The 27,363-nt window shown below is 38.2% G+C and overlaps 1 protein-coding gene across 1 annotated transcript in view; it reads right to left on the bottom strand.

Moving 5' to 3' along the window:
• SULF1 (sulfatase 1) overlaps positions 1 to 27,363 on the bottom strand; it is a 122,869-nt gene that overhangs the window by 83,223 nt on the left and 12,283 nt on the right. Inside the window, exon 3 of the mRNA XM_058800904.1 lies at positions 14,733 to 14,830. The gene's annotated coding sequence lies outside the window, so the exon portion shown is untranslated. The remainder of the gene's footprint in view (positions 1 to 14,732; positions 14,831 to 27,363) is intronic.

Genomic DNA, 27,363 nt, shown 5'->3' with positions numbered 1-27,363 from the left:
GTGCGGTTGGCACCGCAGTTGGTACAAAGTAAACTCAAGAATTAGCTAGAAGCATTTTTTTGTATATAAAATGGACTTTGTTAAAAAGTGGCATGAAATGTTAAACATTTCGTTTGTTCAAATATCTAGGTGACTAAACATTTGAACTTGACTCCAGAACAGGAATATTTTCACAACAAAATATAGTGTGCTGAGGAATTTTGCCTATGGCTATGGTATGAATGAACTAAATCATCCCATAAAAAAGACACATTTATTCCATCTTCCACTGAGAATGTAAAATAAAGGAATTTGTATAGTATAACAAGCAAGCTTTTATTCAAGCAATGAAATTTTACTGTTTTGTTTTATGATTAGTACATTTGGCCACACTGGTATTATCAGCTTCTTAATTCCTAGTTACTGCTCTGTTTTCAGCTTTGCTAACTTTGGTACAGTTCACACAGATTTGAGAAAAAGAGTAAAAAGAAGCTGCAGAAGCAGCTGAAAGAGTTTCACTCCAGTGGACTGAAAGTTCACTCAGGTGAGCTGAAAGGAGCTTTCCAGGTAGGAAGCTGTTGGATAGAGATAAGGGACACACCAAGGGTCTGTCAAGCGAATGCTAAATATGCTAAACTAGATTCTTAAAGTTGAAAATGACAGCTAAAACCACAAAAGCCTTTTTGAAAAGTTTCTGCTGTTAAAACAGAGACATGATTCCTCTTGGATAAAAATCCACTACGGATATGAAAACCCTTGTCCCATCAAAGCTCAGCTGCAGCACTGTATCATGTGTAGCTATGAGTTGTCAGAAACACACTGAGGCTCTGAAGCTGCTGCAGAACATTCAGCTCCAGGAGACTTACAGGACAGAAAGGATGTGCTAACAAAAGCTGCTCTAGATGCTGTGAAAAATACTGAATTTCATCTACAAAGAAATGGTTCTGAGCTTTGTACAGAAAACTTTCTGTTTTCCGAATTATCTGAATGACAGTTCTGCAACAGGAGCAACTTGAAGACAGATTAGTTTGCTAGTTACATACATACACTTAAAACTTCTGAAGCTATAGGGAAAGATGTGTTTTCATGAAAGAGGCTTTCTTTTTCCAACAGGCTGAGGAAATTAAATTGAAGAATACAGTATCTGGATTACATCACTGTAAGGGCAAACAGTAAGGACACTGTAAGGACAAAGTACATTGGGTTTTGCATTTTAATTAAGTTATAGTGTGTCTATACACTACCACAATCACAGTGAAATAAAAGATTCATGTGAAATGGAGTATTTTTACTTGTTTGCCTCAGGTACTGCATATTGCAAGACTGTTGCTTGTCTAGACACAAGACCGTGACTAACTGATGATTAATTAGTTTAACTTATACTCTCATCAAATTCATTACTTTCCTAAGTAATTTCTTAAATGACTTAGCTCATGTAGGCAAACTTGGGCAATTATTGACATAGCTCAAATTATTAAACACTTATAGCAGAAAGGCTCAAAGAAATACAATCAAACCGAAGTCTTACCAAACGTGAAATTTTCTCTGAGGTCACAGGCAACAGATTTTTCTGGCTCCACAGAGCTTTCAGAATCTGTTCCACATGGTGTGTCTTTGGTCCTTGTTTTGATAAGGGAAGATTGAGGGACTTACCCAGGCAATTAGCAGGGCATGGTTGGAACTACCTGTATTTATGGCAGTTCCCAATGCATTTAACAGACAATGCTGACAGCAATTCCCTTCTCAGTTTAAGCAGTGTCTCAATTCTGCCGCTGCTTACATTAAATGCTAGGAAATTTGGATCAAAATCTTGACTACAGTTATGATCTAGAAATAATTTCTGTATGTGATTGTTACCATCTGGATCAACAGCTTTGTATTTTGTCAAATATCAATCACAAGTGGATCAGGCTGTACTCCAGTAAAAAACAGGACCATCCCAATGTAACTCTTATTCACCTTTCAAATTGTGAGACTCAATTAATTAATATTTTAGAAAGTTTTTGATTATAAGTTGCTATAAAAATAAAAAATATTTGCAGGCCAAAGAAATATTTTCTTCATCACAATTAAGATATTTTTCTTGTTACATTTTCTCTAGTCATGTCTCTGTCTTGTCCATGTAGTTTCTTTTCCATTTTCTAACAGAATGTTTGAGGTTTCTGGTGTCATTTATACACAAGCTGACATTATAGTTTTAGAACCTCTGATACTTGAAATAGAACCTTTGAAGGGAAAAATTAACATAAAGTCATAAAGAATCCTACTGAATTATCCAAAAGTTTATTGTTCAGAATTCTCTGCTCTTGACAAAATAAAACCAAGGGCCTCTAGGAATAACTTTATTGGAAGTGCCTCCATTAGATATGGAAGCACCATGCTTTAACTGAGCAATTTTCACAGCCACCATAAACTGCTAAGACTTTACTAAATCTGAGCCTAGGCTTTCAAGTTTAGTCTAGAACATATGTGTCTCACTGTCATGCGAAGAAACTGCATATGAACTGGTGTTAAAAGTTTGGAGAAATTGAAAAATTAGTGCTGGAGTGCTATTTCATCCCATAGGCTTGCAAGAGCAGTCCAGGTCAGTGTCAGCCTAGGACTGATGCAATGAAGTCTCCTGATGTGAAGCACATTTTAAAGATGAATATGCATCTTTAAAATGGATTACTTGTTGGCAGCCTAAAAACATCTATCCTATGAAAACTAAATAAAGCACTAAAGTCTCCTCAATCTATAGCTATCTAGAATTGAGTTTTCTGATTGAACACAAGTCCATGCAACTCCTCCAGTCGCTTCAAAAAGACACGTTAGTTGAAATTGAAAAATTAAAATAAAATAAAAGAATTTTAAAAATAAAAAAAAAATTAAAACAGGGCCAAACTGTCTGGAATCTTGTAGCACAGTGCCTCCTCTAATAAATTGCAAACTCCTCTTCTAGAAAAATGCACCGTGGTTCAGAAGTAATTCTTCATTCCCTCCACCCCTTGTCACCTGTCAGGCGGTCACCTCCACCAAAGCCAGCTCCACTATGGGTTTGGCAGAGCAGCATTGAGCCAAAATTAATAAACCCCAGCTGGATACAGGTCAACACCACCAATCTCTGTGCTTCCCAGGGAGCTGGCTTACTATGGAGCCAGATAAGATTTATATGGGCTTATGATCTCCAGTTCTGTGCAACTCAAAAGCAGCTGTACTGATTACAGAGTTGAGATGCTCCTGGAAGGACTTTAGAAGCATTCATGCAGCTCTCTGCTTCAGCTGATACCTGTGGCATGAATAATCTACAACACATGGATAATTTAAGTGCTGACTGTATCCTGCTCCTGAATGGGTGCACAACCAACATACCTAGCGAGGCAGTGCTGAGACAGAAAAATTTAAGAGCTCTGAGCTGAAAAGAAATTAAATCACTTCTTTATTTCTAGGCTGTCAGCAACTTGTTTTGCACAGAAAAACAAGACTGAATCTTGTTATTTAAAGGAAGGCTGGAGAGTCAGATTCACCTCCATGCATGGGATCAAGCATGGAGATCTATGAATCCCTTCAGGTCTGTTTTGAGCACTTTGTCAGTGTTCCATGGGTCTTGGGATCAGCCTGTCTTGTGGTATGAACCCTGAGGCCTTCATCATACTTAGTGCTAAACAAGTATGGTACTAATCATTATTTGGAATTGTTCAAACTCTACAGGACTAGCTCTCTGACTTCTGGTTTTAATATTTTCCTTGGAAATGAGTAAGTGTAATTGACTTATGTAATGCTTAATGGGAGTTAGCATTACTAAATGTTTACTGACCACCCTGAATAGCTTAAATATGAAAAAAGTAATCTAGAGTTACTTGTATCATGAATACAGCATATATATCCCTCCCATGATAGGTAAATAAAAGTCAGTTAACCATGCATTGGATTTTAATTACACCTGATGGATACATAACAGAATAGGACTTTATTCACGTTACAATCACAACAGTTTTAATTCAATCACTGTCTACTTCACACCTACATCTGCATCTACTTAAATGATTCACCTCGGCACTGCTGACATCAAGATTTAATTCTCAAAATGCTGGTAGATGTTTAAGCTCTTATGACAGAGGACAATCTAGGACAATCTAGCCTGTACAGTTGGGGGAACCTGGAAATTATTTCACTGTCCAAGCTCCACTGGCGGTATTGACTCAAACACTTTTGCCTATAATGGGAGTCCAGATATTCACAACCTAGCACCTATGTCTAAGTGTCCTGATCCAACTCAGCAGATGTGATAATTGGTGTCATTTTCTGAGCTATTGCCTTACCCTTTTTACAGAAAAAATATTGAAAAGTGAAAATTTGAAAATTTTAGGACATAATCAACCTACCATACATACATAAATTGAAATCTCCCTGGTGATTCTCCTTCAAGTTGCATGCATTATTGTACAAGTACAAAAGTGACAGAAGAAGAGGAAGAAGATTAAATAGTCACAGTGGGGACAGTTTCATACATTTTCATGATTTCCCAGCTTGTGTCTGGGGAAAAAGTGATTGTCACAAGGCTAGAAGTGACACCTATGTCTTCATCGACATCTCCTTACAGGTGCACATACACATACATGTTTTACGTTCCTTTCTTATGCATGCATTTAAAGTGTAGTACACTTATTTTCTCATAAAGGGAGGAAAAAAAATTAATGTTTTGCAATCTGAAGTTCAGATGAAAAATATAGGCTTGTGTTCAGAAGAAAAAATTGTAACCCTGAATTTTGTCAATGCAAACAAATAAAATGCTGTTGCCTTTGGAAGAGTGACACTGACAAAGCAGTACTAAAAATATTTTTTAATGCTTTTCCTTTTGCTTTAGGGAAGTTGTGCCTGAGTACCCAATGTTACTGTGAGGGGAAGCATGGCCAGCTTTGTCCTCTAATATTTTTTTACTTTCTCCCGAAGCCTAATACATCAACATACTCGATGATGGTCTGTTCCCCTTTCTCTGCTCAGCTGTCCTAAACACACTCAGGGAAATGTCCAGATCCCAAATTTTGCCGTGAAAAGCTTGAGGGCAAACTATATTCCATTTTCAGGTACTTAGTCTCATCTTTTTGCTCCTTATATTTCTTTTTGCCAGTTTTACACCTTCTGCAACTTTCTACAGAGATAAAAAATGCAACTAAAAGGAGAATAAAAAGGAAAATACCCAGAGAAAAGTCTATGGATTTTAAAGTTATGTAAACTTTGTTAAGAAAAACTGTGACTAAAGGAAAAAGAGAAAGGAGGCAGTGAAACAAATGGCACAGATGTGAGAAAGGCATGTCCATGTACAGATCTGTGCTGATTAAGCTAATCAGGTTCAATTAAATCCTTTATAGGCACTTCTAGGAACTGTGAAACATATACAAACAAATTAACAATCTCTGTTGGTACTTGGGTCACTACAGCATGAACCAATGTGCTTTTCAGCAAGTATGCCACAAATCACATCATTGCCCTTTCAGAGAAACTCAGGGGCTTAACTTCACAAGAGCAATTAAAATAATCCATACCTATCGTGCTGCACAGCTCAAGATACCTCAAGTTCTTTGGAGACCTAATGCTGGGCTTCTGGGTCTGCTCAGTTGTCACCCTGTCTATGTTGCACTAATTGCTTGAGATCCTGCCTTTTAGCTAAAGCTGTTTGGGAGATGCAAAACAGGCATAATTCTCTAAAGGACTCCTATTTGTGAGGCACACACTGTTCATGGAATATTCATGGGATGCTGGGGATCCATCAGAAACTGGAAGTCTCAGTTTCAAGGGTTCCTCTTCATGAAGAGATCTGGAGATCCAGCCCCATCCCAGGAGTGTTCCTCAGTCACCAGGCAATGGTGACGAGAGGTTAAATACACCTCTCCTAGGAAAGCTGGTCCTGGTAAGATCCATATGCTAAGTGGGGGGCCTTAGTTCTGCAGGTTAGATCTCTTGATGTGATGATGGGCTGCTGGCATTTTTGAGACGTTTCTGCTTCTCATCAAACAAAAATTTTGGGATAATGTAGAAAGAGGCAAAGAGCAAGCACTGAGACTGAGGAAGGACATGACTTCAGGCTCCAAGCATCTGTTTCTCAGAGAAGACTGACTGTATCTGTGTTTGTGCAAGAGACAGCTATCTGGGGTATCCAAGCCCTTGTCATCCACTACAAGCTGTTATCATTTCCCCTTGCTCAGATCTCATGCTGGGAGGGAAAAAACCTACCCCACAGCTTGTAGGTGTCAGATAATACTTAGCAAATTATGTTCCCAGAGCATTCTAACCTAAACTCCCTTTATTGCCCTTTGCCTCAGAGAACAAAACTTTTCTCAAAGCACTCTTCACCACTGCAAGGCACAGGAGAAGTCATGTGTACTCTGTGACTGTTTGGGAAGTTTCGAGCTCCCAACTGAGTGGCTTAATGTATTTTCTGATTACCTGTTAGAGATGACTCACAACATTGTGTAAATCTTGGTATTGTTACACGACTTATTTTGTCACTCAACAACCCAGGAAGGAGCCAGGAAAGCAGCACTTCAGCTCTGCTCCTGAGTTTCAGCTATTTGATCAGGCTTCCTTCCTTAAGACTGGTGCTCACAAAGTTTCACAAAAGCTCTTGTTTTCTATAACCGTAATTGTAAGTCTAGTTTGACCTACCATACCTAAACGTATTTTTAAAAAAATGTTCTTAGGGCTAAATATATAAATGATTCTTTCTCTTTCTTTTTTTGATCAAGAAGAAATTTTCCACCCATGTAAAAATTGTTTGCTATTTAGCTAAGGGCATAAACATTCCTTTGGGAGGTCTGAACTAAATGAGGCTATAGATTTCAGAGCTGGAGGTTTAATAATTCCCTCAGCTGTATGCTCAAAGGCACAGGGCCCTCTTGGGCAGAGGCTACACTTTGCCAAATTCATTGAATGAAAGCTAAAAAGACCCTGAACCACTCAAAGACAGAAACAACTTGTCATTACTTGCACTGTCAGTACCTGAAAACATGTGACCTTTGCTGCTGGCAAAGTAACATCTTATAGCCCAGAGGTATATCAAATGAGCTTAACACAGAGTCAGTTTGACACTAACATTAATCTAGGGTTTGTGGACTTAGGAGAATCACACATTTTCTTTTATAGCTTGAAGCAGGTCAAACATCTCCCTTTATTGAAACGGTTTTTGAGTTTTCTCTGCAGTTTTAACAGCATATATTATTCTAGAGCTCATTAACCCCTTGTTTAGTTTGCTAGCATCCATAAAATGACACATGACTGAAATGGCTGCATTTCAATGATGGGTGAAATGATCACTCTTGTTTTCTTCATATTGTGAAGTAACAGTGCAACATGAAAATGTTTTACTTTATTTGTATTTACAGAAAGGACATGTCTACAAAAAGAAAAAAAAGAACCACAAACCAAAACAAAAAAATAGACAGTGAAACATCAGAGCCAGAAATTTCTTATGCCATTTTTAGACAGAAAGTGCACTCATTTCAAGTTTGGATTTTAAAACTGATCAATAGAACTACTTTTTCATTATTCAATATACAGATCAAGAATGCACATTAACTATTATACTGCACTGAAAATTCAACTTGCAAAGTGATGCTTTCTTACTCAGCAATTTTACTTGATGAATAGCAAATTTAGAACTAATGCAAGAGCAAAACCAGAAGAGAAGTATTCCAAAGATAGTTGTCTCATTCAGCTGCTACAATGGTGATAATCGAATGAATAACTCTATACAGGACATCTAAAATTTGGAGGCAGAAAACTTTTTCTACAGAAATGTATCTAGTGTAGCCCATCTACCTTTAGCAATAGGGATTTCTAAGATAGAGGTTATGTTTGTAAACTTGCTTGCAGAAGCTGAATAGCTTTAACAGGGTCATTGTAACCACCATGAACCACAGAAGACATGGAACCTTTATGATATTGGTCTTATGACAGAGTTGCACATTAATAAGTATCACCACAAAATTTTCAGAAGTCAGTAGAGCTGTTCTACCTTTCATATATTCCTGGAATGAGACAGATCCACTCAGCTCTCTCTTACCACCATTTTTTCTACCTATAAGCATTGCTGTATTGTCTATTCTAGTTAATAGCCTGTGAGTTAATAGTTAGATCTTTGTTAATGCTGTATTTCAGCACCATGCTTCACTTTACCTTCTCTTTATTTTAATGCCAACCTATGTTGTGTGTGTGATACAATACTCAGATTGGAAGAAAAATCTCAACAGAGACTTTTCTCACCAGACCCAGCCAAAAATTGCCATGCACCTGAGAATCAGATCATGCATTCTTAAGTTGGTACAATAGCAGCTGGTACGAGATAGAAGAAAAAATAAAAATCACCACTTCCACCCCAAAATATTTTTAAAATGCACATTTTCTTTTATATGGTTAAAAGTTCATCATGATCCTGTTGGGTACCTTGAGGCATAAAATACAGCCACTATGTTTTGAACACGGCAGGATATAATCCTTCTGGAATTTTAAGTGTAACCTAAGCATTAGCCTTTGCAAACACAGTTCACCACTTCCATGGCATCATGGCCATGGGGATATTTATGAATTTATCTGAATCACAAATGAAATTCAAAGTCTAACTTTTCACAGAAAAACTGTTTTCTTTTGTTGTCTGGATTATTTCAATAGTCATGTGGAGCTTTAAAAATTCAGGAACACACAGCGTACACGATGGTTTAATTTGGTACTATTTAAACTATGAAGTAGGGGAGGCCTGCTACCTAAAAGAAAAAGTTAATGTGTGTATAAGAATCTAAAAATGCTGGAAAAGAATGTTTTCAATTCAGTTACAATTACTGTGTCATCATATCTTTATTTGCTTTTAATTTGTTGCATGGTTGAACATTGTCACTCAGTCATGTCTATGGCTATTTATAAATATAAATTTAATGGCTATAAAGACCTGCTTTGTTAATCAGTGTTTGTATTTTATTACCTTAGTCATCTTAACTTACATCTCACAGGATTTCAAAATCCCATAGAATCTCTGATCACTGAGGGGTCAGGGAAAGCCTTCAGTGGGAACTGTTGTGGCCTGCAGCTTCCAGGATCAGCTCCTGGAAATAAATGTGATACACGGCTGTTGAGCCATGGAGCCTGGGATTTCTCTGTGGCATTTATGAGCATCCCACTACTGCCTTACCCAAGCACTTCACAATCTTAAATGTGTCTGTCCTGAGAGGTGGTGAAGCAATGTTTTCCCTGGGGCATTGGCCATGGTGCTGTCACACAGAAAGTCTTGCCCAGAGCAAGAAGGTGGGACTAGATTCCTCTAAATACCAGCTTATCCAATTAACTAGGGCGTCAGTTTTCTCACTGCAATGTCACACCAAAGAAGCTGAGAAGGGGATGATATCTTATATAGGGAGTCTCTTACAAACACCTCTCTCTCCTCTGTACACATTCCTGTATATTAGGAATCACAAAACTGGCTGGAAACCCATGAATTTTTCTTCCACATGAGGAATAAAGTGTGAAACATGGTTGAATTCTTCCCCAGAAGTAAGGAGGCAGTGGGGAAAATGATTACAACTTGAGGCAACAATAAGGAATGATGTCTTATGTAAAACTGCAAGGCAACTACAAATGCTGGAAAGTTTTACCATCACTGTTTCTTGGCCCTGAGTCAGTAAGCTGCTTCATTGCTATGTCAATAGCACATATATAAACACGTGTCCAAATACTTTTCTCACTAACAAAAAATGTTACCCATATACCCATGTACCCCACTCAAAAAGCATTTACAGTTTTAATATTACTTTATCTCACCACTTACGTGACATTAGGCAGTTCTGCCTGTTTGCATGCTTTTGCTTTAACAGTTTTCTTTTGTCATTTTGGTCTAATGTGTAACGTCACAAAAGAGTTTCCTTTCTAGTATTCTTTTCTTTCTTTCTTTCCCAGACTATACTATGTGATCTAGTTCCCATATGAACCTCATGAAGACAAACAAGGCCAAGTGCAAGGTCCTGCATGTGAATCAAGCACAAATATGGACTGGGCAGAGAAAGGATTGAGAGCAGCCCTGAGGTAAAGACTCGGTTGGCAAGAAGTTCAGCATAACCCAGCAATGTGCACTTTGAGCCCAGAAAGCCAACATGCTGGCCACTGACAAAGAGAGTGGCCAGCCTGTCGAGGGAGGTGATTTCACCCCTCCACTCCACTCTCGTGAGACCCCACTTGGAGTGCTGCATCCAGCTCTTGGCGTTCCCAGCACCAGAAGGACATGGAGCTGTTGAAGCATATCCACAGGAGGGCCATTAAGATGATGAGAGGGCTGGAGCACCTCTCCTCTGAAGACAGGCTGAAACAGTTGGGATTGTTCAACCTGGAAAAGAAAATGTTCCAGGGAGGCCTTAGGGCAGCCTTTTAGTACTGAAGAACAGGAGGGGGACATTTTACAAGGCCATGTAGGGGATGGCTTTAAAAGACATAAGGATCAATTTAAGTTAGATATTAGGAAGAAATTCTTCTCTCTGAGGATGGTGAGGCACTAGAACACGTCACCCAGAGAAGCTGTGGATGCCCTGTCTCTGGAAAAGTTCAAGGCCAGCTTGGATGGGGCATTAAGGTCTAGTGGAGGGTGCTCCAGCCCAGGGTGGGGATTTGGATCTAGATGGTCTTTAAGATGTGTTCCAACCCAAACCATTCTATGACTATGATTCTATAACAATTAAAATCCAACTAGGGCAACTTTGCATTTTCGTAAGAAAAATGTTGAGATACTTTTGGATCAAGTTACTGGCAGTAGAAGAGAATGGTTGAAAAAAATCACAGTTTTTAAAGGTTCATCTGATGGGAAATCTTTGGGAGGAGGTAGAGGAAATAATGACACATACAATTCTTCTACAATATCCACCTTAAAAACATTTCTTACATGAAATATTATTTTTATCAGACCATGCATGTTTTATTTTGGTGCCCTTGCATGGTTACATTTCTCCAGTAAGTAATGACTGATACTGGACAGGAAGGAAGTGACTTGGCTCTTGCAAGGAAAAAAACCCACCACCTAAATGCAGGAAAAGGTTCATAAATACTTCCAGAGACTAGCAATTTGACAGCTTGCTCTTGAAATCCTAAGAGTAAACTTAGAAAAAAAGTTCCTGCCTTCCTTTTGGGGCAGGTTGGAAGGGAAGCTCTTTGGATCTCTTTTACTCCTGCCCGTGTCTCCTTTCCCGAGCACGCTCTGAGCACGCTGCCCATGGAACTGCTGACCGCCTGTTCCTCATTAAGGCATGTGGCGCAGAGAAACTCACCAGCAAGGAAACCAGTGAAGCAACATAACCAGCAGCTGAGAACCCCTTCCCACTAAGTAGCAGGAGGAAACGAAGGAGAAAAACCTCATCCTTTCTCTTTGCAGCTCTACTGGTGTGAACTAATTTAATAGGGATGAGCAGCCACAAAGGCAAACAAGTTAAGTGACATGTGGTAGGTTACAGATATACTAAAAATGAAGCCAAGAATCTTCATTTTCACAGCTTCTAAAGGGAAAGCTCTGAGATCACAGACTTTCTACTGTATTGACAGTCTGTAAAAAAACTCCCTCTAGATCTTAGTCAACAGTGTATATAGAGAAACATGGGAAAGGCTTATGTGTGAGAGTGTGATGGGAAAGAAAACCAAATGGAAAAGGCTCTTGTTTACCCAGGTCAGAACAGAAATATGATGTAGGCAAGAAAGTCACAAAATGTAGAGGAAAAGAAGGGGCAAATTTGTGCAATTTTCTAATATCTAATTTTTTCAGCTATAAGTATTGTAGTTAGAAATTATTTACCACTCCTCCTTGCCTTTCAGATAATAATCCTCTTCTACATAATCCACTTTTCTTAACTGAGAAACTTGACAACAAGAGAGGAAAAAGAATCAGTTTTATTGGCAAAAGTGGAATATGGTACTCAGAGAACTAAAGTCACTGGTGGTAGAGATCACACAGGGGTATGCAGAAGTGACTAGTTTCTTGTCAGGCTTGTTGGCAGATAATCTTTTTGTGGGTGCATGTCTGAACTTGTATAGGCACACAATACAGAGATGCACCTCTCTGTATGTGTTAGAGGACTTTTCCTAAAGAACCTCCCTATTTTTGATGAGTATTTCCTTGTGACCTTTTAGCAGGAGAGAAAGAAAAAGCCTCTAGACAAGGAGAACACTTGACAAAATTCTGGCTAGAGAAAAGCTTATTACAGATTCAGCACAACTTGGCTGCATCCTGTGTAGACAAATAAAAATGAAGCATCACAGCACAGAAAAAGGAGCCCTAAAAAAGGACAGTAGCTCTGCTGTACACCTGCAGGCAGGACTCTCAGCAATATCTTGCTGATGGGCCCCCCTCAGTGTGCACACAGTAAAATGAAGGGTGATGCACTGACCTGCAAGAAAATGTTACATGCTCTAATGTTCTATGTGTCTGTTCCTCAGCTTCCCAACCTCTCCTAGCAAACTACTGCCTGTTGGGATTTTTCTGAACTATTCTGTGAGACCCATCTGACCATCTACCTGGGTTTCTCTTGGAGACACTGCTGGTCAGCCCCATACTCTTGACCTCATACAGATTCACTCTCTTAAGTCTTGTAACATGCAAGCTTCTCCAGCTCTCATTTCAGGATCATGCTCATTTCAGGTGGACTGAAATGGGTATTTCAAGCTCTTTCACTTCCCAAAAATAAACTGGGAACCCTGTGTGTATATTTGGAGCTGGAACTGGGATACATGTGTGGGCAGTAATGAAACTGCATTTCTAAAAATCTGACCCCCAGGGTTCAGTACAATTCAGCTTAACTGAAGTTGGATTGTGGAATGTTAGTGGATAATGTGCCAGAAAAGTCTTTGCACTGAGTGTGTCATTAATAGATCATATACATAAGAGAAATGATTTTTAAGCTTCAGGTCAAAAAGTTGCCTTTACATTTTTCTTGGAACTCCCCAACTATTTTATCCATGGTGCAAGTGATAACACTTTATTTTATAATAAATATTCTAAAGGCATTCCTAATACTGACAAATGTGAATTACATTTCTGTACATTCACAGTGAGAGGTTCACTATGACCCTAAATCTGTAGAGAAAAGGTATGTTTATAAACTTGTAAAATCACTCTAGAGCAGCAGATAATGTAGTCAATGAAGAGTGAACCACTGAAGTTTCACGTTAGATAAAAAAATGTTCAAGCTCTAAAAAAAGTAAAAATTAACCTTTGGATCTCCAAAAATTCTTGGAATTCTTCCAATATAACATCCTTCTTAAGATTATTTGGGCTTCCTGCCTTTGGTAGACTGGGAACACGACCAAAATGATCACTTGTCATTTCATTGAATAGGACTGGAAGGTATGGCAAATAATAATCCAATCCATTCTCTCTCAAAATCAAGAGCACTCATTTATATCATATTATTCATAACCTCCACTTCTGTGGAAATCTGTGGCATGCATTTTCTTGGCCTTAGTCTGGTTAACCTCTTCAAAAGCAACGTAGGAAAATTATAGATAAACCTACAGATAAATGTAGTAAAAATTTAGATAAAGCTGGAGAAAATTAAATTGGAAATTAAGTTAATTACTAGATCACTGGTATAGGAAAGTGTGGATATTCTGATATGCTGCATGCAAGAAAATAATATCTGCTTTATATGGGACCATTATGCAGCCACACATCTGGAGGGAAAATAAAGCAGATTGAATAAGCTTATGCTAATTCTAGTAATTATGAAACATTATTTGAAGATCTGGAAATTTAGATATTTTGTAATTAAAATAAACTATGAGCTAACATGTCAGAAAGTTACTGGTTCCAAGAAAATTCCATTCAAAGACTTGCATGTGAAATAAACTTGATGTATACCATCTGTCTTTCACTGCTAGCAATGTCTTAATTTTAAGTCCAAATTTACCTCTGCCACACATATACCTGCTATTAAATCACATGCATTTGCAAATTGTTTAACCAGAAATACTTTATGTAAATGAGGTGACAGAAAATAATATAGCTGGGGGAAAAAATGAATCTCAGAGCATTTCAAACTCCCTGCTCTGTGTTCTGTCATGTGGCTTTATATTTTTATTTGTTAAGCTGAGATGTATGATTTGATACTGAGTCTATTGCCATAATTCCCGCATCACGAGGTCACCACACAACTTGCTATGAGTTCCACCTAAAAGTCAGCCAGACCTTGAAAGCACAGAACTATCACAGATACTTTGGAATTGGTTTGGCAGAGTCACATAAGACAGCTTGCAAAATGCTTTTTCTTTACCATGACCAGCTGCATACACTGAGATTAGGTTCATGTTTTCATAATCGTCATGTTCACATAAACAAGGGAAAATTCCAAACCATTATTTTTGCTTAATGTATATCTTTCCCTACAGGAAAACTGCATTTTATCTTGATATAACTGAAGTCTATTAAATATTCCTTTTTATAAAAGCAAGACAGCATACATTTTTTCACAGGATATTATTCAATAACCACAAAACATAGAATTCCTGGATGTCTTAAAAAAATAGAAATTTAATAGTAGCAAACCTCGGATTGAAAAGCTATCTGTGTAATCATTCACTGGGTTACTAAAATGTGAAGGGTCCCTGGGATAGTCTCGAGCCTTTAAAGTTTGGCAGAATAGAACCTCCAGATTTACTACAGCTTAATTATTGACCTGACATAATACTTAAACTATGTAGCACAAGCTGATGGCTTATTTGGCTAAATTAATTGCTGAATACACATATTATTTTTGTACCTTTGAAAATTTCCTGAAGTTAATGTGCCTTGGTTAATTTTCATAGCATTGGATAGAAGTCCATATGTCTTGCTCAGTGAGTTTATTATGGGCACAACCTGCAAAAAGGGGAGAACACAATAATATTTATAAACTACTAGGAATCACACAGTTGCAACATAAGCTCAGTTCATACTGGGGTTAGAATTTATTTGCAAAATTTAGCTTATGAATTCCTATTTACTTTGCTGAATCACTCTATAGAATCAAGTTTATCACACATAATTACCTTGCTTGCAAGTTAGCAGGTTGCTATAGTTAAAATAATTGAAACTTAGAGCCTTAATATACCCAGTTTCTAATGATTGGTTCAAATATCTAGATGTTCATCACTAAAATCTGTAACTTTTCAGGACACTTTCTGAGAATATTTGTAATATTTTAATTGAAATTTCTGTTTTGGAGATAGTTGTCTTAGCTTTCATAATTGTTCATTGTCCTTTGTTAAAATGAAATAATATTGAAATCATATATAAATTAACCACAAATTATTCCATTTTGTCTTTAGGCATCCAAAAGGTAGCTACCAGTATCTGCTTTATTAATCTGAATGCCTTGCTCTTCTTCCTTTGATAAAAAGCAACTGGTATGTATCCACTTTCTCTGCTTTTGAACCAAGCTACCATAAAGATTCCAGATCTCATAGGCGACTTCAGTCAGAAGGTTTCCTGACAGAAAAAAAAGAGCTTTGCTTCATTTATTTTCATGAACACAGTAAATATTTTGTTGATGTGAGCCATAGTTTCAGCCTCAACTAGGCACAAGCTTTTGACAGAAGAGACACCACCTTCCCCCACCATCCTGGCAGCGATTCTCCCCTGCCTGTGTCAGCACAAACACTCCTGGGGCTGAGCGGAGCCAGGTGAGAGAACCAATCTCTCCAAGTGCTAACCATGCCAGCCAAAATTATTAGAGAAAACCAGCAAACAAGATTATTTTTCAGGTGGGTTATTCCTTTCACCTTGTGTTGTCACACCAGTTCCAGTGCTCTCACAAAAAAGGAGGAGAACCAGGGGTCACCACACCAGAAGTCGGCACGTGCAGCTTGAAGCCCTCACCTTGAACACGTGGGCACTGAAACCACCAGGCAGTGCTTTCCTGCCTAAAAATCAGCCTGTCAGTTTAGAGGGCATCTCTCTAGACTTTCTCTTCCTCTGTTGTGAAGTCTCTTTGTCTGTCAGTCTGTCTGCTCCCCTTCTCCGGGATCTGTCTCCATCCGGTGCACCACCCTTCTGGGAAGAACAGCCAGCCCCTGGCTGCCCGGTGCCTGCACACTCTTGAGCAGCTCAGAGGGCTGACTTTGGTTTTGGAACACTCATCCTTCACTGTCTCTTACAGCTGTTTGTAAGGGCAGTGGCAGAGAAGTCTATCTCTTTTGAGGCTGGTGAGTGCACTTAGATTCTTCATTTGAGAATTTCTGAAAGGTCAAACTGAACCTTATTAGGAAAGCCCTGGTGACTTGCACAGACACCATCAATGCAAACAATGAACACAGATGGGGAGCATTATTTCAGTCACAGCTGGGTACCTGGGACCAAAAAAAAAATTCCCAGGATAACTGGGGCATTTATAGCTCCCAGGGAATGGAGTGGGAGGAAAAAAAGAATGAACTCTCCCTTCAATAAACCCAAACTGGAGATAGTATAAATCAAAACTGAGGAGCCTGAAATACATACAGGCCTAATATGCTGCTACAAAATGAAATGTAACCTTTTCTTCTCTAATGCAGAACAGGTTAATACAGTGGCATAAACAGTAGACTCATTGTCTCAGTTAATTGGAAGGGATTGTGAATTTTAAATCATCAGTTTTTAGGCAGCCAAGATTGTGAAGGTCTGAATAAGTTTAAATCAAAAGCTGCCAGTATTTGGGAACTTAACAAATTACCTCATAGTCATTAGTATGCCATAAATAAATACCTGCAGTATTATGGTCCTCTAAATCTTACCTTTTTCTTATGCAAGAAAGAAATATTATCATTATTTTTCTACTCTCAGTTCAGTCCTTTTTTTCTGTAATAAATAAACAAACCAATATAAATTATAGCAATTTCTAAGCAATAAACTTAATAATATTTTGAAAGGAAAAAATCCCAAAGAAATCACTATACCTATCACTTTACTTCTAGCAGTAAACCCCAGCACTGTTGGGGTAAGAAAAACTTTGCATACACTGATGTTTTTTTGAGCTGTCCCATAAACTTCACTGGGACCATGGTCTCAAATTTCAGCAGGGAGCAGTTACAGCAAAATATATTGGTATTGTAATTTTCTCCATTTATAAACAAATATTTTTCTTATTTAATTATTTTCTTGAGAAGATTATACAGGCAGTATACAGTATCTACAGAGGGCAACAGCTCTCTAAAGGTGCTTCTGCAGGTGCAAAGCAGAAATCCAGCAAAACTTATTTAGATTCCAATCAGTAAGTTCAGTTAAGCCTGCTTCCTAATAAATCAAAATTCAAACCAATGTGCTGTTATGTTTTCAGTTTAGTAATGCCTTTGAAAGCCAGTAGGTCTTCTGCAATTTCACCTTGAAAATTTAAGCTCATAATCTGTGCTGAACACTCTTAGTGTTAAAAAAATACAGAGGCATGAAATAACTACAGAAGTAAAAATTAATGTTATTCTTGTATTACATAATATGTGGCTTTGGATCTCTTTTATTTGAAAGATTAGTTTGTCCAGCTTTTAATAAAGTATTATTATTGTTGTTTGGTTTCCATTTTTTTTTAGCAGGGTAGTAATTGCTAGGATAATCAGACTGAAGTGTTTCTTTGACATAGTCACTAGCTACTATTGAACATTTTTGCTCACCATTAATGTCATATAAAGTTATGGACAACTAATGAAGCCTTGTCTTTCTCTCTGGATACCCTCAGCACCTTTCAGCATGTCATATTGCTTGGGCCAAGAGGTGAGGGATTAAAGAAAGGCACTCTCACTGTCAATGACCCTCAACACAACTCGTCTGTCCCAATGGCCACACAAGCTCCCCTTTGACCACATCAGAGGAGCCAGCAATGCTCTGCCAACCTTCTGAGTGCCATAACTCTTGGTGACCAGCCCTAGGGATGGGTGAGTGCACCAGGGCCCTTCCCACAGGAGCTGGTTGAATGAACAGGAGAGTTAGAACATTTTTTTTTCCCCACAGCAAAATCTGTGTTATAATGAAAGGCCAAGAACTCAGAAAAGACATACACGTTTTTTCCACTTAGCCTGTTAGCTAGACCAAGCCTCATGATGTGAGGAAATATCAGCCATCAGCTACAGTATAAGAAAATGTGAAGGAAGGATAGGTATGCAAATATTCAAGATGATTAAGCATATTATTCCTTCAGTTTTAAAACATTAATGAGGTCTCACTCTGTTTTGTAACTGTTGCTTGTTGTAGCTACATGGAGAGGTGGGCTGTGATGCCTAAGGCCAGATGTTCAGCCTTAGTAACGTGAGTGCAAATCCCACAGAAAGGATGACTGCATAGAAGTACCAAAGGATGAATTTTGGCCCTTGAATTGCTATTAAAAGGAGTATTTTTCTCCCCTATTATTGTTGTTGTTATGGGAAACAAATTGGGCAAAGAATTTTTTGGAAGGAAAGGGCTTTCTAATGGCCAAGAATGTAATAGCAAAGAAAATAAAATAAATTATTAAGATGAAACTAAGCTAATGAAGAAAACAATGGTTAGAACAGCAAATTAAACAGAGGGAAGATGCTTAAAAAAACATCTTTACATCATTTGTGTTCACAGTCAGTAAGCTGACTGCACGTGGACAAGAAAATTTCTTTTTTTCATTTGTAAAAATATCTCCCTCTGTCACTGAGAGAGATAGATGATTTTTTTATATACATTTTTTTTTTCTTACTAGGCACTGTAGATGTTAGTTTCAAGGACATGATAAGACAAAATCAAGAATCACCTAATTGCACCATCTGGGGTGAAACACTGATTTTAGGAATCTCTTTATGTATACGTACAAAAGAGTAATATTAGATGATGAAACAGAGTAATGATGAAATAAGCCCTTGAATGACATATAGTAGAAGAGTCAAATAGCACTGTAATCAACAGGAATCTTTCCATTTACCTAAGTACTAACAAGTCCATGCAGAGCAGAAAAATGCATATGGAGATGGTAACTACCATTGTCAAAGTTTCCAAATCGCTGTTTTCCACATTCATGAGCATATGAAAATACAATGCTTTCCTGTGGGTGTACAAAAGAGTCCATTATGACTTAACTTTTGAAAGGAGGTTGTACCATAATTTTATTCTATGGAAAAAGGATTCATTTTTTGCTTGAAATACTGCTGTTTAAAGAAATTGCATTTGAATTTTAATTTTTCTTTTCCTACTTTCATTCCTCAGGTTTCTGTGCATCATTTACTACCAAAATTCTTAACACAAATTCTTAATACAGCCAGAAACCCTCTCACAACACATTTCCGAACTGCAGTACAGATGGAAACTTAACAGCATCCCATGATGAGAAAGGCTTACAGCACACTGTAATACATAAAATTATTATTTATTGTTTCTGCCTTTGAACAGCAGGAGTTTAGATACTGCCAGATGGCATATTGTTTGGGAATTTGGGGGAATGTAAATGCATGTGTGGCACTGAGAGAAATCCTCCCTGTATAACACAGATAACCCATAAAACATAGGAGAGGTTTCTGTGTGCAGGACTTTTTCCATACCTGGGACATATTTCCAAATAATTCCAGAAATACATGGTAATACATGGTTGTAACCATCTCCTGGGGCTGCAATCTTCTTACTTAATTTCACAAAAGAAGCACTGTCACAAAGCCTCCAAGGAAGACCTGAGGGACTGCAGGGAGTGTTGTGTGTGATTCACTTCATCTCAGACAGACCTGAATTTACACACTCAGTTTCATGCCAGAAGGGAGGTCTTTCAGAAAACAGCAAAATACCAGACCTACCAAACATCTTCCTACAGACTCAGCCCAAGACATGTTCATTTCTCCTCAGACCTATGGTGAACAAAGAATGACCTCATGCAGCAGTTTCCCTTTTCACTCAGAAACAACTTTATTTCAGTGGACATCTCTGTGATTTCAGTGTGCATTTCCATATGTATAAATATTCTATATGTAAGTTAGAAGAGCAATATGATTGCAGATATAAGTCACTGAAAACAGAATGAACTAGAAAATATTTTGGTGGTGGACTTCACCAATAAATGACAATAAATGGGCAGCAGAATCCAAATCCAGTTACCCAATACTACTTTTTTGCTGGACTATCAACAAGAATGATTGCAAAGCAGCCTGAGGAGCCACAATTTATGCAAGCATTGAATTTTCTTCTGGCTTTGTCTTTCTCATTGACTTCAATAGGCAGTAGGAGGTATTTCTGGAAAATAATATAATTTAATATTTCTCAGAACTGCACTCCATTATTGACATATAAGGGATCTTCAGTGTACACAGAGTTCTCACATTGCCTGGCACTGTTATCAGGCCATCTAGCCTTGCTCATAATAGATTGAGAAGATAGAGTAGTTAAAAGGCACCAAACATCAGCAACTTATGAACTTTACTGACTTCAGCACTCATTCAGCAGTATTGTCATCACAATGGAAACTTCTACTTTTTAAAAAAAAAGGATCAGCCTATGAAGATCAATACAACATCTATTTCTGTATTCAAAACAGCACAGTTATAACTGATCTCATATGCTTTTAGATATTCATTACTCAGTAGGATTATCTCATAGACTAATTTGTAAATATTTTTGATCACTTACAGCTGAAGATGACTTGCTACCAATATACTGCATATACAAAAAGCATTTCAGCATCAGTTATTAAATCACCCCTGATGAACATTTCTGGGTGAGAAGGTACAGAAGAAAACTACTTGCTGTCACCTTTTTGAAGAGTAAATACTGCTTTTAGCAGTCATGAGTAACCCACTTGAATTAAATAAAATTAAGCTACATAAATATTTGTTCTCCTGAAACAACTGGCTTCAATAATTTAATTTTTCATTATTTTAGTGGATACAACTAAAAATTACAGTAGCAGTTGAATGTTTGAAAAAACTGGTAGCCTGATGCAGGAATCTGTTTTGCTACAATGTGAATAAATGCTGTCTACAGGATTCAAGTCTGCTTCCCAGTGCTTTGCTAGCTAGCTGGTGACAAAACTAGACACAATTCTTAACTTCAAAAGAACAAAGGCAAAAATTCTGCTTTATATCATAAATGTAGAAAACAAAACCAAATTTTGAACATTAAGAGAATTGAAGTAAAAAAAAAATAAAGCCAACATAGTAGGCAATAGAAACATAATAAACACTCTAAAATAATAGAAAAATATTAAGTTCAATATAAACTTATTACTTTATGTAGAACTTGTGATTTTTCTTCCTTGATATCACCAGAGGGATTATGGCATTGTAATAGCAACTGACGTAATCTATCTGAATTTGTGCAAAATGTTTGACAATGTCTCTTTGTCTATAAACTGGAAATGTGTGGATTTGATAGATTGAAAACTTGTTGGATAAAGAATTGGCTGGGTGATCACACTCAAAGGGCTGAGGTCAGTGGCTCAATGCCCAAGAAGAGCAGTGGAAATGGTGCCCTCAGGGGTCTGTATTGAGGCTGGCACAGTTCAGCATCTTTGCTGGTGACAAGGACAGTGGGATGGAGTGCACCCTCAGCAGGTTTGCCTAACACACCAAGCTGTGTGCTGCAGTTGACACCGTGGAGGTGGGCATGCCACCCAGTGGGACTGTGACAGGCTTGAGAGGCGGGTCCATGCAAAACTCATGAAGTTCAACAAGGCCAAGTTGGGTGAGCTGCATCTCAGTTGAGGCACCCCTGGGCACAAGCTCAAGACGGGCAGAGAATGAATGAGTGCAGCCCTGGGTAGAAGGAATTGGGGGTGTTGGCTGACAAGAAGCTCAACATGATCCAGTAATGGTGCCTGAACCCAGAAAGCCAAATGTGTCCTGGGCTGCATCAAAAGAAATGTGTCCAGCAGGTGAGGGGTGGTGATTCTTCCCCTCTACTTCCCCTCTACTCCTCTCTCATGAGACCTCACCTGGAGTGTTCCATTGGGCTCTGGGACCCCCAGCACAAGAAGGATGTTGAACTGTTGGAACACACCCAGAGAAGAGGGCTGAAGCACCTCTCCTCTGTAGACAGGCTTGGAGAGGTGGGGTTGTTCAGCCCACAGAAGAGAAGGTTCTGAGAGAACCTTAGAAAAGCCATTCAGTAACAAAAAGGGGCCTAAAAAAAGCTGGCAAGGAACATTTTACAGGGCCATGTAGGGGCAGGACAAGGAGTAAAGGCTTCAAACTGAAAGAGGGTAGGTTTAGATAAGATATTAGAAAGAGATTATGTGGTGTGAAGGTGGTGAAGCCCTGGCAGAGGTTGCCCAGAGAAGCTGTGTATGCCCCATCCCTGGAAGTGTTTAATGCCAGGTTGGATGGGCCTTGGGCAACCTGGTCTTGTGGAAGGTGCCCCTGCCCATGGCAGAGAGTTTGGAACTAGACAATCTATAAGGTCCCTTCTAACCCAAACCAGTATAGAATTCTATAATTCTATGCATCTATGATTGGTTTCATCTCACAAGTGTACTAATTCTGAATAGAACTTAAGACTTTGGGGATATTCTCATTATCATTATTCCAGTACCATCAATCACTAAGGAAAGGGGCAAAAAATATGTGTCATCTTACAAACACCAGAAAGGCAACAGAATCTCCTTGACATAGACTTCTATACAACCATTATAATTTTTCAGGATGTAAAGCATTCCCCTGCTTCTTGTATGCAATTCTGAGGGGAGAAAACTATTAATTTGCATTTGAAGGGATGTCCAGGAAGACCTGGCAGCCACAAAATAGACTTAAAATATTAACTAATACTCAAAATAAATGAAGGGGGAGGTGAAACAGGAAATTTTTTAGATGTGACTTGATGAGGGTTAATGAGTCCTCAATTAAATGTGTACTTTCTTGGTTGATAAAATATGAACATATTCCTCTGCCTTACTGTTCTGGCAGATTTTTCAGCAGCAAAACACAGCTTTTTGTTTAGCAAGAAACACAACCTGCTGACAAGGTTGTTTCAGACAGAAAAATAACACAGGGGTCTTATAAAACAGATTTTCCCTGTATTTCAGTGCTTAAAATAACAAAGTCAGTGTGACCCAAAACTTGACCACTCCTTATCGCCTTCTGAACATAAAGAACAATGCCACTGCAACCAATGAATCAAAAAGCAAGATGATCTTCATTAAAAAATTTAAGGAGCAATTGAGGAAAGTGAAACATGAAGGTGAGGAAGGAGGGAAAAAGAAGCTTACTTGCTGGAAATTTGCCTCTCTTATTTGGAAAATGCAGAAGTTTACTAGAAAAAGACAGAAAAGAAAATAAATGCAAGTAATAAATCTTTTGTGTTAGCTCGTTAATGTCTGTGCTTTAAAATTTTTTATTAGCTTTTTTCTTTTTTTTTTTAAGAAATGTGGAACTGTTCCATGGACACAACTGAGCTCTGCCTTCTGTTAAGGGTTGCAGCACCATTGAAGTTCGAAATAATTTAAGCGGTTCTGGTGGGCTTTCAATTCCCCCACCTTCTTTTTTTCTTTCAGTGGATTGAAATGTGACCAAATAGCAGCATGACTGTGAATGGAAAAGATAATTCTCACACGACATTCTTCTCAGTGCTTTGGGGAAAATGCACACATACAAACACATTTGCCGATGTCTGATTCAAGATGTGACAAAAGAAAAAAAAGAAAAATCTATGAGGTTTTTTTTCTTCTGAAATTGGAAACACACTTTAAAACTCTCCTATGATTTGTTTTGTTTAGGCTAATTATGACTTCTGCTTTATGTTGCCACAATAGATAGTAAACATTTGCAATATATTTACTGAGATTAAAAGAATTATGGGATGAATTTTTATCTATTATGCCATTAGCCTTAAGCAACACCGCTTTAGTAATCAGTGGGAATATATTTTTATAAGTCAAAAAGGTGACTTATCAGTGTAACCCGACATTTTGCATTCTCAATACATTACATAATAAAGAGTGCTAGCAAATTTTGCTCTTCAGGGAGAAAAATACTCTTTTGTTGAAACTTTATGTTGCTATACTGACAGAGCTAGAATAAAGATGGAGGGAAGAAAATCATGGATTGGCTGGGAAATATAGCTTGCTCTGCCTCTCTCATGTGTGTGCAATTTGTTTATTTTTATATCCTTATAATGAACTTAAAAATGGGAAGTTCCTGAAGCAAAGTATGTCCAAAAGAGTGAAAGCTACATTAAAATTCTAACACTTCAGATATAGGAATTTACTTCTGTTGTTGTGCCTCCCACGCGTGTGCACACAGAAAAAACATTCACTTTCCTTATTAAAACATGATGGTGAAACTAGCTCTTACTAAGACCATTTTTTCCACATCCTACTCACAAAATCTAAATTAGATTAGAGTCAAGCTTCAGCCACATTGTCTACTCTTCCGAGTAGGGCTTTTTTTAGCATCTATGTATCTTTTGAATTTCTCCAGCAATATGAAGGACTGTGAAAACTCCTAGCTATAAAAGCTATTTTAGATCTTAAAAAAATTCATGTCTACTTTCATCCAGTTTTTCTATTGTATATTGTTATCTTTTCCTGAAGTCTACAGCCAGAAAATTGCTATCAGCATTTTCCCCCTTAATATCACAATATATAGGGTAACACAATATCAATTCACCAGCGAAACTCAAGGCTCTGATGCATAATTTTGGAAATTTATTTGCTATTAAATGAATAAATTAGTTCTTCCAACTCTTCCATTTTCTATATTCCTATCTCTGGACAAGTTTACTAATCCTCTAACAGAGTCAGCAGAATAGGAGGTCTATCCTGATGGGAGAGCTCCCCAGTGCTTCTTGTTCATAGCTTGGCATATAAACTACCATTTCAAAATACTTCAATGTGCATCAAGATGCAGAGTAGGTGAGGAGATTCCATGGAGCACATTCATCTTTGTTCACAATGGGACTTCTAATTTCCAGGAGATTACAGGAGCAAGAGCTGGGAGGACAGATTCTGAAATCTCTCTGAGGCATCAGAGACCAAGGATCAGTGCAGAATAAAGATCTGTGTTGAGACTCCAAGCTACAGGTGAGGAGTCTGCCTAAGACAGTATTTCAGACCCATCATCTTGCTGAGCAAAGATTAGGCCAAACAAGCTGGTGAGAAGGAGGACACTTTTGCCTTGTCAGAACTTGTATGTCCAAATTATCCTGCTCAGGAATAGACAACTTATTCTCCTCAGGAAGTTACAGGAGGAGCTCAACCATTGTATGGTCAAAGATCCTGTGGTGCAAAGAACACTGCTAAAGAAATTAGAAACCTCCTTCAGATAGACTGGTCATGTGTGTCCCTTCTACAGGAACACCTTTACCACATGCCTGCAGGGCTTCCCTGTCACATTTATTTGAGGAATGCTGAGCCAGTTTCAATGCATCAGTACAAGCAAGTTTGCACTGGTGCAAAAAGTCAATAAATGCCACTCTAGACAAGCTGTGAGTTTCAGAGACATTTACAGATTTGTGGTGATGACCGCTATCACATTCAGGTTACCTATGACCAATTACAAAGGAATGAATAGTGGAAAAGCATGGATAAAAACTGAATACGACCATACTTGCTAGCAACGCAATTCAGCAAAAAGGTCAAAAAGAACAGGAGAGTAGCCAGGTTTTAAAAAGTAAATGTTGCTCAAGTTAAGGTTATTTTGAGTCTTTTTAATGCTAAACCTTATAAAGTCTCTTAATTAAGTATTCTCCCTTACCACAACCCTATACAGAACCGTGGAATTTCCTTTCACTTTCCTCACACTGTGAAACTCTGACAAAGATGGCTCAGATGTGGACTGAGTTCCAGAAAACATGCATTCCACTGTAGATATTCAAGAATTGGATGAATGGTGCAAGTGGTCACATCACTTGCATAATGGATGAGTCAACAATTGATCTTCTCTTACATGCCAAACAAAGTTCTTAATAAAAAAAGTGGTTCAGATATTTTTTCTTATACCTATAACAGGAGAAATTGAAGTGGTATTTCCCAGAATACTACCAGAGGTTAGTAGTGTTCCCAATTAAATGCCTGGGATTGAATGAATTGAATGTTCAGTGCTATTCACAAAGTAGCTAAGCTCAGAGAGCAGGAGGCTTTTTAAGGGGGCAGGTATGAACGAACTCAGGTGGAGATCAGGCTAAAATTAACACCAAATAAACTAGTGTGGCTTTGGACTTCCTATATTTTAAGTTGATAAATTCAGCTCTATTGGTTAACTCATCATCTGGCTACAAACAGAATTTTAAAATAACTTCATAAGGAGAATACATGCATCAATAGGATATATGCATATTGGACTAAAATGAGATTGTTATAATTGTCAGTTCTAAAGTTACAGAGACATATAAGAAGCACCATTATGGAGAATCAACAATAAATGATGGGAAGAAGTTCCAGCCACATGAAGATGAGGAAAGGCAGCATAGCTGTAAAGCAGCAAGATATTCAGGGGAAATAATAGTGCTAATGTCAATGATAATAAGGGTTCCAGACTGTGGGATGCTGTTGTTTGAAATTTATCTATTTTAGGACTCAAAAAGTTCACTCAAAGTCTTCCCAAACTTCTGTAGAAGGCAATAAAAATCCATACTGAAAATGAAACTTAAAGTAAAAATCTTGTATAGTTTTAGTTTGTATGTTTTAAGTAGTAGTCCTCAACACTGTTCAGTTGGACTGCACAGCAAACCTGAATTTGAGATACTCTTTGAAGAAGATCTTATATGACAGACCTGGCCAAAACCAGGAAGAGCATCTTCTCATGTGAATGTATTTTGGAGAAATATTTCTCCTGCAGTTCACTGTGTCTGGAAGATCTATTTAAAAGTGAGCTAAGAACAACTGCATGTATCATAAGCAAACCATAAGCTGGAGTGAATTGCTTTAGTATACTGCTTTTTATAAATACCCAGTTTACTCAGAAACTGAGAAGTCAGGATGAAAATCAAGAATAAAATTTAATTCAAAGTAAGATAATGAAAACAACAAGTTGAGGGCAAGTGTTTCAAGCAAGATAAGCAACAGTCACTAAACGAAGGACACTGAATTGGCGGTAGCAATGGATCTCCTCAAGACAGGACTGACAGAAGGACCTAGGTGGGCTGGAACAATGAGCCATCAGGATCCTGACGGAATTCAGCAAGGACAGACGTGAAGTCCATCTGCTCAGAGCTCATTAAATGGCACCTATGCTCAATTTTTTTGGGCCTACAGTACAAAACCAGCTGTGATGAACCGGAGCAAGATCAGTGCAGGGCTATCGAGATGTTTTAGGGATGGAGCATTTGCCCTGCAGGGAGAACCTGGCATTGTTCCTCCTGGAGATTAGCTGGACATGGGAGGGATTCAGAGCAGCTGCCCAGCGCCTGTAATTAGTTATAAAGAGAGAGAGCAAGGCTCTGTCAGGAGTCAGCAGTGCATGGCAGGAAGACAAGAGATAAGGGGCATAAGCTGAAACAAAAGAAAGACTGGATAT

This window comes from Ammospiza caudacuta, chromosome 1 (genome assembly GCF_027887145.1).
Source record: "Ammospiza caudacuta isolate bAmmCau1 chromosome 1, bAmmCau1.pri, whole genome shotgun sequence".
Classification (NCBI taxonomy): Eukaryota; Metazoa; Chordata; class Aves; order Passeriformes; family Passerellidae; genus Ammospiza; species Ammospiza caudacuta.
The sequence above is the reverse complement of the archived record's forward strand: the minus strand, read 5'-3'. Positions and strand labels throughout refer to the sequence as shown.